Genomic DNA, 14563 nt, shown 5'->3' with positions numbered 1-14563 from the left:
TGAACAGGCAGTGGCTTGGGTGGTTGTTGTCCTTGATGATCTTTATGGCCTTCCTGTGACATCGGGTGGTGTAGGTGTCCTGGAGGGCAGGTAGTTTGCCCCCGGTGATGCGTTGTGCAGACCTCACTACCCTCTGGAGAGCCTTACGGTTGTGGGCGGAGCAGTTGCCGTACCAGGCGGTGATACAGCCCGACAGGATGCTCTCGATTGTGCATCTGTAGAAGTTTGTGAGTGCTTTTGGTGACAAGCCGAATTTCTTCAGCCTCCTGAGGTTGAAGAGGCGCTGCTGCGCCTTCTTCACAACGCTGTCTGTGTGGGTGGACCAATTCAGTTTGTCCGTGATGTGTACACCGAGGAACTTAAAATGTATGTTGTGAAGCAAATATCAGTGACACTATTACTTTGTAACTCCGGTAGTGCAACATCTGAAAAATAGCGCACTTGGTAGTGTGTATCGGTTGATTGTCAAGGGCAATGAATTCCATTATCTTTGCTTTAATGGATTTCGCCTTTGAGTTGTCTTGCTGAAATTGTTACTCTTTCAAATGACTGCTCGACTTGCTAACTGCTTGATCCACACAGCAGACATTGTGGGCTAGTTTAGGAATGCTGTGTTGCACATATAGCGCGACATTTTATCATTACATGTACCTACGTTATATAGGTATGCACGTCAGCTTTGACCTTGGTTTTGCACATCGGCGTTAAACTAGACATCAACAGATATCGATGTTGGCATTTTTAGCTAATATCGGCCGATTCCGACATGTTCACCGATATATCATGCATCTTTAATTTCAATGTGAATTTGGTCGGGTCGCTCGCGTAGCTGAATATTGTGCCTTTAAAACAATGTTCCATCTACTCAAATGTTATGTGCATAGATTACATCAGTTATTTATGTAACTATTGAGTAGTTTGCTGTTTGGATGACGTGTAAGTAAACCCACTATTGTCCTCAAAGATATTCAAGACTTCTCTCAACTACATTATGTCATTACTGTTTATTGATTAATATGATTCAACTCAGAAACATACTTGAGGGATTCTTATCTATGTGTCTGATGTTCTGGCAATAGCAGTGCGTGGGTAAAATCACTGGGGAAGCCAAGCCAGGGGAAAAAAGCAATAGTACAACGTATATGTTGTGATAATTGCGATTGCGTTGGTTGCTTTTTAACCTGTTAGTTCATATGCCTTGCACCATGATATATAGGCCTAAGGCCGAGAGAATAAGGAGACACAGTGGTAGAATAAATTTAACCACACCTTTGCTTCATGACAACTCCGGAGATCAACATCTGTCCGGTGAAGTCCACAAAGCATTTTGCATGTAACTAACATGATCTACAGCATGGTCAAGCAAATCTTTGATTTAGAACCACAGCGAGTTACCGTAAGGAGCTTCATCGACTATTCCAGCACCATTTCAACCACAACATTTCAACATCATCAAATCACCTATGCTTAGTTTAGTACAGTGACAACTAAAAGATACCAAAGAAATGTAGTTCAATCAACATAAGCTAAATATGATGTGGCTGTCCATGGTGCTAATTTCTGTGTGTGTGTGTGCATGCATGCCCGCAAGTAGAAAGAAATATGTTGAATCACCCTGCTTGTGGAGAAATTCCAATGATATCCGAAATAGACTATGATCCTATCATACAGTACAAGCTTTTAGTTTTTGTTGTCCTAGGCTACCTGGCTAAAATGCTTGCTTGCTAGCCTAACTTCCTTTCATGGGCAATGATGCTACATTACTACATCTACCTATTGAACTTCCATCCTCTCAGGCCAGGGGCAAAATATATGAATTTATGGTTGGATCACAATCACTGTTAAAATCATTGGCCAGTACAGATAATTATGTTAAAGTCAAATTCCCTTACTCCATCCTTGGCTAATTTGGTATTTGGTATTTTATTAGGATCCCCATTAGCTGTTGCAAAAGCAGCAGCTACTTTTCTATTGGGGTCCACGCAAAACATGAAACATGACATAATACAGAACATTAATAGACAAGAACAGAATTATATATATATTTTTAAAGGCACACATAGCCTACATATCAATACATACACAACCTATCTAGGTCAGATAGTGGAGAGGCGTTGTGCCGTGAGGTGTTGCTTTATCTGTTTTTTGAAACCAGGTTTGCTGTTTATTTGAGCAATATGAGATGGAACGGAGTTCCATGCAATAAGGGCTCTATATAATACTGTACGCTTTCTGGAATCTGTTCTGGACTTGGGGACTGCGAAAAGACCCCTGTGGCATGTCTGTGTGTGTCAGAGCTGTGTGTAAGTTGACTATGAAAACAATGATTGATTCTATATGTTTTGCACATGACAGTTTACAATCTAAGGCAACGCCAAATCATTTAGACTCCTCAAATTATTCAACAGCCACACCATTCATTACCAGATTCAGCATATGTCTAGAACTTAGGGAATGATTTGTACAAATTACAACACTCTTAGTTTTAGAGATGTTCAGAACCAGTTTATTACTGGCCACCCATTCCAAAACAGACTGCAACTCTTTGTTAAGGGTTTCAGTGACTTCATTAGCTGTTGTTGCTGATGCATATATGGTTGAATCATCAGCATACATGGACACATGTTTTTTGCTGCCAGGTCATTGGTAAAAATAGAAAATAGTAGAGGGCCTAGAGCGCTGCACTGTGGTACACCACACTTTACATGTTTGACATTAGAGAAGATTCACTTAAATAAAATCATTTGAGTTATATTAGATAGATTGTTCTGAATCCGCAATATGGCAGAGGTTGAAAAGCCATAACACATACATTTTTTCAACATCAGGTCATGGTCAGTATATCAAAGGCTGCAATGAAATCTAACAGTACAGCTCCCACAATCTTCTTATTATCAATTTCTTTCAACCAATCATCAGTCATTTGTGTCAGTGCAGAACATATTGAGTGCCCCTCTATATAAGCATGCTGAAAGTCCCTTGCTATCCTCTCTGGGATCGTTCGGGACGCCACCTCGCCAATAGCCAGTGAAATTGCAGGGCGCCAAACTCAAACAACAGAAATCTCATAATTAAAATTCCTCAAACATACAAGTATTAGACACCATTTTAAAGATACACTCTCGTTATTCCAACCACAGTGTCCGATTTCAAAAAGGCTTTACGGCTAAAGCACAACATATCATTATGTTAGGACAGCGCCTAGTCACAGAAAGCATTCAGCCATTTTCCAACCAAAGGGAGGTGTCACAAAAAGCAGAAGTATAGATAAAATGAATCACTAACCTTTGACGATCTTCATCAGATGACACTCCCAGGACTCAATGTTACACAATACATGTATGTTTTGTTCGAAAAAGTTCATATTTATATCCAAAAACATCAGTTTACATTGGCGCCATGTTCAGAAATGCCTCCAAAACATCCGGAGAAATTGCAGAGCCACATCAAATAACAGAAATACTCATCATAAACTTTGATGAAAGATACATGTTTTACATAGAATTAAAGATAAACTTGTTCTTAATGCAACCGCTGTGTCAGATTTCAAAAAAGATTTATGGCAAAAGCACAATATTCAATAATCTGAGTACAGCGTTCAGCCACCAAAGCAGGCCATACAGTTACCCGCCAAATTGTTGAGTCAACAAAAGTCAGAAATAGCATTATAAATCTTCACTTACCTTTGCTGATCTTCGTCGGAATGCACTCCCAGGACTCCCACTTCCACAAGAAATGTTTGTTTTGTTCGATTACGTCCATATTTATGTCCAAATACCTCCGTTTTGTTCGCGCGTTTAGTTCACTATTCCAAAGGCACAATGCGCGAGCTCAAAATCCAGAAGAAAAGTCAAAAGAGTTCCATTACAGTTTGTAGAAACATGTCAAACGATGTTTACAATCAATCCTTAGGGTCTTTTTATAAGAAGTCTTCAATAGTATTCCAAACGGACAATAGCGTATTCATTACAGAGGAAAAAGAAGGAACGGCACACCCGCGTGACCGCGCAGTAAACAACTCATTGGCCTCAGCCTAGTCCACTTGTTGAAACAGCTCTTATTCGACCCCCTTCCACAATAGAAGCCTCAAACAACTTTCTAAAGACTGTTGACATCTGTTGGAAGCCTTGGGAAGTGCAATCTGGCCCCATAGACACAGCATATTGGATAGGCAATCACTTAAATGAAACTACAAACCTCAGATTTAACACTTCCTGGTTGGATTTGTCTTAGGTTTTCGCCTGCCATATGAGTTCTGTTATACTCACAGACATTATTTTAACAGTTTTGGAAACTTTAGAGAGTTTTCTTTCCAAATCTACTACTTGTATGCATATCATAGCTTCTGGGCCTGGGTAACAAACAGTTTACTCTGGGCACCTTATTCATCCAAGCTACTCAATACTGGCCCCCTTTCCCAAAGAAGTGAACTTGTTTACAAAGAAATAGCATTGTATTTGGTCAAACACTATTTTTTCCAACAGTTTGCTAAGAGCTGGCAGCAAGCTTATAGGTCTGCTGTTAGAACCAGTAAAGGCCGCTTTACCACTTTTGGGTAGCGGAATTACTTTGGCTTCCCTCCAGGCCAAGGGACAAAGACTTTCCTCTAGGTTCAGATTAAAGATATGACAGATAGGAGTGGCTATAGAGTCAGCTACCATCCTCAGTAGCTTTCCATCTAAGCTCTCAATGCTCGGAGGTTTGTCATTATTGATCGATAACAACAATTTTTCCACCTCTCCCACACAAACTTTACAAAACTCAAACTTTCAATGCTTTTCTTTCATTATTTGTTTTTCTATGCATGAATATGATGGCTCACTGTTCGTTGTTGGCATTTCCTGTCTAAGTTTGCCCACTTTGTTAATGAAGTAATCATTAAAATAATTGGCAATATCAAATGGTTTTGTGATGAATAAGCCATCTGATTCAATGAAAGAAGGAGTTGAACTTGTCTAGAAAGTTTTTTTTCCATCGTTCTTTAAATTATTGATCTTTATTTCATAACACAGTTTATTCTTGTTCTGTTGAGTTTAGTCACATAATGTCTCAATTTCCAGTAAGTCAGCCAGTTAGACGTGCAGCCAGATTTATTAGCCACTCCTTTTGCCCCAACTCTTTCAACCCTACAGTTTTTCAATTCCTCATCAATCCATGGAGCCTTAACAGTTCTAACAGTCAGTTTCTTAACAGGTGCATGTTTATCAATAATTTGAAGAAGCAATTTCATAAATTCATCAAGTGCAGCATCTGGATGCTCCTTATTAATCACATCAGACCAACACATACTTTTAACATCATCCACATAAGAGTCATGGCAAAATCATTTGTATGGTCTCTTATACACAATTCTTGGCCCAGCTTTTGGAATTTTGGCTTTCCTGGATATAGCCACTGCATCCAATGGGTACAGATACAGCTTTAGAACAAAGTTCTACAGTATTAACATGTGGATGATCTTGTTCCTGTAGTGTTTTTAAACACCCTGGTAGGTTGATTAGCAACCTAAACCAGATTACAGACACTGGTTACAGTGAAAAGCTTCCTCTTGAGCAGACAGCTTAATGAAAACCAGTCAATATTCAGGTCCCCAAGAAAGCAGACATCTCTGTTTACATCACATACACTATCAAGCATTTCACACATATTATTTAGATACTGACTGTTAGCACTTGGTAGCCTATAGCAACCCCCCGAAAGAAAAGGCTTTAGACGTGCCAAGTGAACCTGCAACCACAACACTTCAATAACACTTGACATGAGATCTTCTCTAAGCATTACAGGGATATGACTCTGAATATTTACAGCAACACCTCACCCATAAGCATTTCTGTCTCTTCTACAGATGTTATATCCTTGTATTGTTACTGCTGAATCATCAAATAAATTATCTAAGTGAGTCTCAAAATGGCTAATATATGAATATTATCTGATGTTAGCAAGTTATTGATTTCTTGAACCTTATTTCTAAGGCTACGTACATTAATATGGACAATTTTTAGCCCTTTCCTGAGTACAGTAGCTTTCCTGAGTACAGTAGTAAAAAATATGCATTCAGCAGTCCTTTAATCAATTGGTGTGTGTGTGTGTGTATGAAAGGGACAATTTTAGCTAGCCACTGGAGGGCAACGACATAACAAGATGCAACAATTCAAGTTTTTTCTATAAATGACGTTATGATTTGATGTGATTGGTGTAAAGTCAAATCCAAACTGGCTTCTCTTGACACTTTTTTTTGTGTGCTAGGACCATTCACAGTTGAGTTCCCTCAGTTTAGCTCAAAGCTGATTGGCTATTATTATCAAAAATGTTTATCATTAAGTGCTACGGGCGGCAAGAATGTCATGCTTTTTTTCACCAGACAGCATCAGATAGATGGGCTACATATACTGGAAAAGAGGGGCGCTGTTTCGTTCGCTCGAATGCTTTCTCCAGTGAGATACATTCAGCTTTTTGTGAATTGAAGGAAAATTATGAAACACAGAGAAACAAAAGATCAAATCAAAAATCAAATCAAGTTTATTTTATATAGCCCTTCTAACATCAGCTGATATCTCGAAGTGCTGTACAGAAACCCAGCCAAAAACCCCAAACAGCAAGCAATGCAGGTGTAGAAGCACGGTGGCTAGGAAAAACTCCCTAGAAAGGCCAAAACCTAGGAAGAAACCTAGAGAGGAACCAGGCTATGAGGGGTGGCCAGTCCTCTTCTGGCTGTGCCGGGTGGAGATTATAACAGAACATGGCCAAGATGTTCAAATGTTCATAAATGACCAGCATGGTCAAATAATAATAATCACAGTAGTTATTGAGGGTGCAACAAGTCAGCACCTCAGGAGTAAACGTCTGTTGGCTTTTCATAGCCGATCATTAAGAGTACCTCTACCGCTCCTGCTGTCTCTAGAGAGTTAAAAACAGCAGGTCAGGGACAGGTAGCAAACCGGGGGAGAGGTCAGGGTTCCATAGCCGCAGGCAGAACAGAATCATCACAATAACAGGCAAAACCAGGGATTCATTCAAGTCCAATTTTATTGAGGATTCCTTTAATATATTGTTATTTCTGCATTTAGACACTAAGGCTTCAAGCCGTTCACGCATGTACAGATGTAGGATCTTAATATGAGCCAGTTTGCTACAGCAACAGGACATGTAAATTATAATGTGGATTATAATTAATGGACATTTTTGTAGGGGTTGATACATTTTTAAGAGAAAATCAAGTCCGCCATTTCAAAGTGGAAATTACAAACTTCAGAAACCTTTTTTAACATCAAAAACACTACACGTTTTAAAGGATTCTACAACAGGGTGATCAAATTAAGTTCCTAAATCTAAAGACAATGCAGCTTTTAAGGCAATGTTCCCACTTTTGCTGAGATTGCATTGACGGTAAACGCTGCAGATGTCAGCTCAACGCACTAAACGCACTATAACATGACTCTAACACCTTTTTGGATTGAATCGTGGCCTAAGCAAAGACCAATATGAACAGACAACACCTCAACTTCTATTTACTGCAATTGTACATAAGAGTCTAAATATTTAACAGTTCCATGTCAATCTTCATTATTATTTGTATTATTATTATTATTATTATTGTATACAGTATTAAAGTAATACATACAGTAAATGATCCTGGGGCTTAACATTATCTAATACATTGCATTGAATCAACACAATTGATCCGAAGTACAGCATAATCCAAGTGTGACTCATATGGGTTAGCACTGTCAAGATGTTCAATTGCACTTATTACAGGGCACAAGTCATATTGAAACATTGCATAATTTAGGTAACAAACTGAAAATGTAATTGCAGTTTCTATTTAATTGTGTGGTGCTAGTTGAAGGTTCTAGGCACAGTCATCAATTAGCAGCACTTCAATTGCATTCTCTTACTTCACAATTAAGCAATTGAAAGGGACAAAGGACCTACATACAAATGTTCAACATCTTCAACTTTTGTGATTTATAAAAACCCTCACGCCACATGAGTACAACGCAATCGTTTGTATATGGACATGATTCACTGTATGGAATGGAGCGCTCTAATAGGTTTACAAACTGCTGGAGATTGTCATACATTCTCATTGGTATCAGCACAACATGGCATGAGAGACAGGTTTAAGTCATTGTCATAATTTGAAAGGGACAAAACAGAGTAATGTTAAAATGCAAATTAATCCAGTATGATGCATCATTGCATTTATGGAGTTCCCAAAAATGTTGTGTTTTTTTTCTATTTAATTGATTTATCCCCAAAGATACATCCTCTGTCAGCTTGAAGTAATGGCACCTGGTATTACTTTGGCTCAAGAACCCAACTCCATTCAACAATGTCATGGGAGTACTTCAGTCACACAGACTTTCTTAAGTTTGATGTTGACTTGGGAGACACATCCAAACACAGATGCCGATGTAATAAAAAACAAGGTTCTTCCCCTCTTGAACTGTGCATTTCACTGTGAGGATCTATCAGTCACGCTTGAACTGTGCATTTCACTGTGAGGATCTATCAGTCACACTTGAACTGTGCATTTCACTGTGAGGATCTATCAGTCACGCTTGAACTGTGCATTTCACTGTGAGGATCTATCAGTCACGCTTGAACTGTGCATTTCACTGTGAGGATCTATCAGTCACGCTTGAACTGTGCATTTCACTGTGAGGATCTATCAGTCACGCTTGAACTGTGCATTTCACTGTGAGGATCTATCAGTCACGCTTGAACTGTGCATTTCACTGTGAGGATCTATCAGTCACGCTTGAACTGTGCATTTCACTGTGAGGATCTATCAGTCACGCTTGAACTGTGCATTTCACTGTGAGGATCTATCAGTCACGCTTGAACTGTGCATTTCACTGTGAGGATCTATCAGTCACGCTTGAACTGTGCATTTCACTGTGAGGATCGATCAGTCACGCTTGAACTGTGCATTTCACTGTGAGGATCTATCAGTCACGCTTGAACTGTGCATTTCACTGTGAGGATCTATCAGTCACGCTTGAACTGTGCATTTCACTGTGAGGATCTATCAGTCACGCTTGAACTGTGCATTTCACTGTGAGGATCTATCAGTCACGCTTGAACTGTGCATTTCACTGTGAGGATCTATCAGTCACGCTTGAACTGTGCATTTCACTGTGAGGATCTATCAGTCACGCTTGAACTGTGCATTTCACTGTAAGGATCGATCAGTCACGCTTGAACTGTGCATTTCACTGTGAGGATCTATCAGTCACGCTTGAACTGTGCATTTCACTGTGAGGATCTATCAGTCACGCTTGAACTGTGCATTTCACTGTGAGGATCTATCAGTCACGCTTGAACTGTGCATTTCACTGTGAGGATCTATCAGTCACGCTTGAACTGTGCATTTCACTGTGAGGATCTATCAGTCACGCTTGGAGATGTTTGATGGCAGGGCAGTGTCAGTGAAGAAGCATCAGGTTTAGGTGAAGTCACTAACCCCTGCCGTGCTGAAGAGTCCTTGGAGGTTGATTGGTCCACACTATTTCAGGGAAGATCCAAATTCTGTTGTACATGACACCGTCCAAATAGTCTATGAGCGACAAATTCACTCAAACCTTTTAAACAGAAAAATAATGGAAGCAGGCCAATATTGTATAACTTTGATAGCATAAGATTCTCTGTAAAAACAAATCCAGCAATATTTCAAGGAATAATAAACTTAATTTGTATAAAAATAGATTACTTTAGATATTCTTAGATATTTATATACAAAAGAGTGACACGAGTAAAATAGTTCAGCCAAATGTCCATGTCTTCCACTTGTTTGACAAATTAGGTGGTTATTGGTCTCTTACTGGCAGTTGAAACCAATCCTAGAGAGAGAGAGAGAGAGAGAGAGAGAGACTAATTCTTAGTCATTCGTGAATGATATTCTGAGAGAGAGAGAAAGAGAGACAGACTAACTTTTTAGTCATTGTGCGAATGATATACTGAGAGAGAGAGAGAGAGACTAACTTCTTAGTCATTGTGTGAATGATATACTGAGAGAGAGACTAACTTCTTAGTCATTGTGTGAATGATATACTGAGAGAGAGACTAACTTCTTAGTCATTGTGTGAATGATATACTGAGAGAGAGAGAGAGAGAGACTAACTTCTTAGTCATTGTGTGAATGATATAACGTGTCATGATTTGAGGGCAGCAGTGTACTCCACCGGTACTCAAGCATCTTAAACTGTTTCCCTCAGATCTCAATAGGGGTGCATTAGTCCCAGCCAATTCCACATATGGGGCATTGAAAAGAACATACCATTTGAGAAATGCTCAAAGCGAAACCAAACCTTGGCCATCCGAAGTGCTTGGATAGGAATGAAGGATGTTTTCTAATGACTCAATAAATCATTTAGCATTCATTCTTGCTGAAGACGTGGAAAGGAATGTTAATGGCTCTTACCAGAGCTCTCAATCCTTGGCTTTATAATAGTGCAGCTCAATGTCCTTAATGCTGCGGCATGCCCTGTGGAACATGTTACAGTCCCTTCAGAAAGTATTCACACCCCTTTACTTTTTCCACATTTTGTTGTGTTACAGCCTGAATTTAAAATGGATTACATTTAGATTTTGTGTCACTGGTCTACACAAAATACCCCATAATGTCAAAGTGGAATTATGTTTTTTACAAATTAATAAAAAATAAAAAGCTAAAATGTCTTGAGTCTATAAGTATGAAACCCCTTTGTTATGGCAAGCCTAAATAAGTTCAGGAGTAAAAATGTGCTTACCAAGTCACATAATAAGTTGCATGGACTGTTTAACATGATTTTTTAATAACTACCTCATCTCTGTACCCCACACATACAATTAACTGTAAGGTCCCTCAGTCGAGCAGGGAATTTCAAACACAGATTCAACCACAATGACCAGGGATGTTTTCCAATGCCTCATAAAGAGGTAAACCTACTGTACTGGTAGATGGGTTAACAACAAAAAAAGCAGACAGTGAATATACCTTTGACTAGGGTGAAATTATTAATTACACTTTGGATGATGTATCAATACACCCAGTCACTATAAAGATACAAGCATCCTTTCTAATTCAGTTGCGGAGAGGAAGGAAACCGCTCAGGGATTTCACCATGAGGCCAATGTTGACCTTAAAACAGTTACAGAGTTTAATGGCTGTGATAGGAGAAAACCGAGGATGGATCAACAACATTGTACTTACTCCACAATACTAACCTAAATTACAAAGTGAAAAGAAGGAAACCTGTACAGAATATTGCCTTAATGCAAACAAGATGAATGTTTTTGAATATTTTAATTAAAACTGCAAAAAATGTGGCAAAGAAATGAACTTTATGTTCTGAATACAAAGCGATGTCCTGGAGTTTTTAATAAAAAAATTAAGGAATAGTGCTAAGCACAGGCAAAATCCTAGAAGAAAACCTGGTTCAGTCTGCTTTCCAACAGACACTGAGAGACAAATTCACCTTTCAGTAGAACAATAACCTAAAGCACAAGGCCAAATAAACACTGGAGTTTATGTTAACAAGATGACATGGACTGTTCCTGAGTGGTCTAGATCGGCTTGAAAATCCATGGCAAGACTTGAAACAACCAACTTGACAGAGCTGGAATTTTTTCAAGAATAATGTGGAAATATTGTACAATTAGATATTTCTGTATTTCATTTCCTCAACATGTTCACTTTGTCTTTATGGGGTATTGTGAGTAGATGGGTCAGAAAACAAATCTATATAATCCATTTTGAATTGAGGCTGTAACACAACACAATGGGTTAGGTTTTAGTGAAGACTAGTCAATGGAATTGTGAGGGTGAGGTAGCATGTGATCATTGTGTAAATATAGGCTACTTCAGTTCAAACAGAACAGACAGTTGCTGCAGTTTTATATTAATAAATGAATCAACAATACATTTATTTAAATTAATGAATTCATCTGAACATGTGGAAAGACATCAGATCACTAGGACTGAACGTAGCAATAAACGTTAGCCTATTTATAGATTTTGATTTCCAGAGAACGTTTGAGTAAAAATCAATATGACACTGAGTTGGAGTTGAGTATAAGTTGCAGATGATCATCTTGAGCCAAAACCATGAGTTCATTGCCTGACGATATCTGTCACTGTTGACTGCACCATCGCCATGTCTGACTGTTTGTGTTGTGGTTGTTGCCTAGCAATAGTGCCGCCCTGATTAATGTAAAAAGCCTTCAAAGGACTACACTGTCTTATCAGTTTTCTGTTTTTACCATCATGACATTTAAGGATAATATTAAATAGAATTTTTTACCTCTGGTTTTCAATTATGTTGGCACTGTGGAGAAGGGCTCGGAGTCTCTGAGAAATGAAAAAAATATTAAATTAGACGTCTATGTAGGAATTAGAGTGGGATTGGTTAGCAGGGTTAATCCCCACATGTGGAGGCAGATGTAAACTAGTTGTCTCTGACAGCTTAGTTGGGCACTACAATTGTTTGTTCAGTGTGTGTTCCCTCTTACCTTCTTCTCACTGAATAGTGTTGTGATGAGGAGAAGTCCGCCGCACACGGCTGCAATGATAAAGGCTGTCTGGTAGTAGGTGCTGGAATCGTAATGACCAGTTTTCCCATTCTGGAATTTCTTCTCTGAGCCTTCACTGGGTCTTTCTGAAATAGGAGCGTCATCCACATCTGTCTTCTCTGACAGAATATCTGAGGGATGATGGCATGGTATTTAAATGGCATGGTATTTAAGATTATTCTACATGGTGAAATGGTATTACACAGCAACATGCATTACTTTATTGTTTCCTTAAAATTAATTAAAACAAGCATAATTTGGTAGTACCACATACTTACCAATACTTTCTTTAAAGTATCAGGTAAATATCAGGTACATACCAGAGAAAACAGCCAAATCTCTATGCAAGTGAATGTGTGTATTTTGAATCAGGAGGAGGACACAAAGTAGTTCAAACAGGGTGCTATGCTACAGTATTTACCTGTGCTCAAGACTTCCTCATAGTATGTCCTAGTATGTTTTGACTCAGTCTTCCTGATTTGGCCCAGGACCTTTGTAGTGGTGTGTAGTTTGTCTGGCTCCTCCTCTGTCATCTTCCAATGTGGAGATGCTTCAGTCGTAGTGCTCCCAATCGGATGGTTCCAGTCATGTGAATATCTCTCTGTGCTTGGGTATGTTTTCGTAGTGTCCTCTAGTTGAGGGGTCTCTGTTGAAACTCCATCCTGGAATATTCCATATTTCCTGGCGTCCAGTGACCTCTTGGCCAACACATAGGCAGTGCTCTCATCACTACTGAGGGTGATGCCCATCACCTTGTACAAGAAAGGGACAGGTGTGACCAGCTTGACCCCAGGGACAATAAAGAGATCGTGTGGTGAACCTGCTGCTCCTCTCCCTGATGGTTTGTCTGCAGAAGCCTCCATCGCCCTTTCAGTCTGGGGGTAGTAAAAACCCTTGTCCTTGGAGCCAACAGTCTCCATGAGAACTAGGCTGGGAGGGGAAGACATTAAAGGGTGGTCTGTGGTAGAAGGGGGGTTCGAGCCTGTTTTATAGAGTGCAGAGTCTGACTCAGTTCCAGTGGGTGGAGGTGGACGAGAATCCCAGTGTAACTCCCCCTCTCTGCCCTCTCCAAGTGAATGTCCATCGGGGACAGTCACCTGCAGCTCCCTAAGGGAGGGGGGTCCTATAGTACCAGGACTCCCTAGGAACACCCCAGGGTCAGCGCTGTGGGTACCCAATGGTGGGTGAGGAGGCCTGGGTTGCATGGTTGGGGGACTGGGAGAGGGTGGGCTGTGGGGGACTGCTCCATACACTGTGGGAGACCAGGGAGACATCAGGGGCCACCGGACCCACTGTTGGACATGCACACTGGTGTTCCGGTTCAGGTTCAGCTAGGGGCAGATGAGAGGAAGATGTAAGGGGTTTGGTTTTCATAAAATATTTTGCAGGTTTTACTACATAATTTCTTCCATCCGAGCCAAATGTCCTCATCTGCTTGCATGCTCCTCCCCTATATCAAGGTGTTTTGGTACTCCCTTTTGACCTACGCTTTTCAACACACTAACTATTACTATACCACAGGTCAGTATAATCAACCAATCTAACTGTCTATCCTGCTCTCTATCCACCATTCATAGCGACAATAGTGGTAGGTGGATTGTTTGTCCAGATCTGCAATAGGCTAACTAGCCATCGTACCACACATAAAAGCCTTCAAAGCTGCATATATTTTCTATATGAATCCACATTAACAAATAGGAATAGCTGATAGGCAGCGGAGAAGCCAGGTGCATCACTGCGCATGAAAGAACAGTGAAGACATGAGACACACAGCTCGAAAAGCTCCCCTATATATCTTGTTTAGGGACAATACAATTATCGTACCTAGACTAGCCTACAACACCACAATGCAAGGAATAATTGCATTATTGTTTTCAAATGAGTACAAAATTCTACTCTAGGCTGCGGTGAAAACATCATTTGAATAACAGCGCAGAAGCTGTGTGATTTGAATGTTTAATTCCATTTGGATTGGTTGTGAGTCTACTCTCCACAGTTTATACAGTCTAGA

At 39.8% G+C, this 14563-nt stretch overlaps 1 pseudogene; it reads right to left on the bottom strand.

The window, feature by feature from the left end:
• Nucleotides 1–10431: 10431 nt before the first annotated feature.
• LOC120040939 overlaps nt 10432–14563 on the bottom strand; it is a 110094-nt pseudogene continuing 105962 nt past the window's right edge.

Source organism: Salvelinus namaycush, unplaced genomic scaffold (genome assembly GCF_016432855.1).
Source record: "Salvelinus namaycush isolate Seneca unplaced genomic scaffold, SaNama_1.0 Scaffold394, whole genome shotgun sequence".
NCBI classification, from domain to species: domain Eukaryota; kingdom Metazoa; phylum Chordata; class Actinopteri; order Salmoniformes; family Salmonidae; genus Salvelinus; species Salvelinus namaycush.
This window is presented reverse-complemented; position numbering and strand designations above follow the sequence as displayed.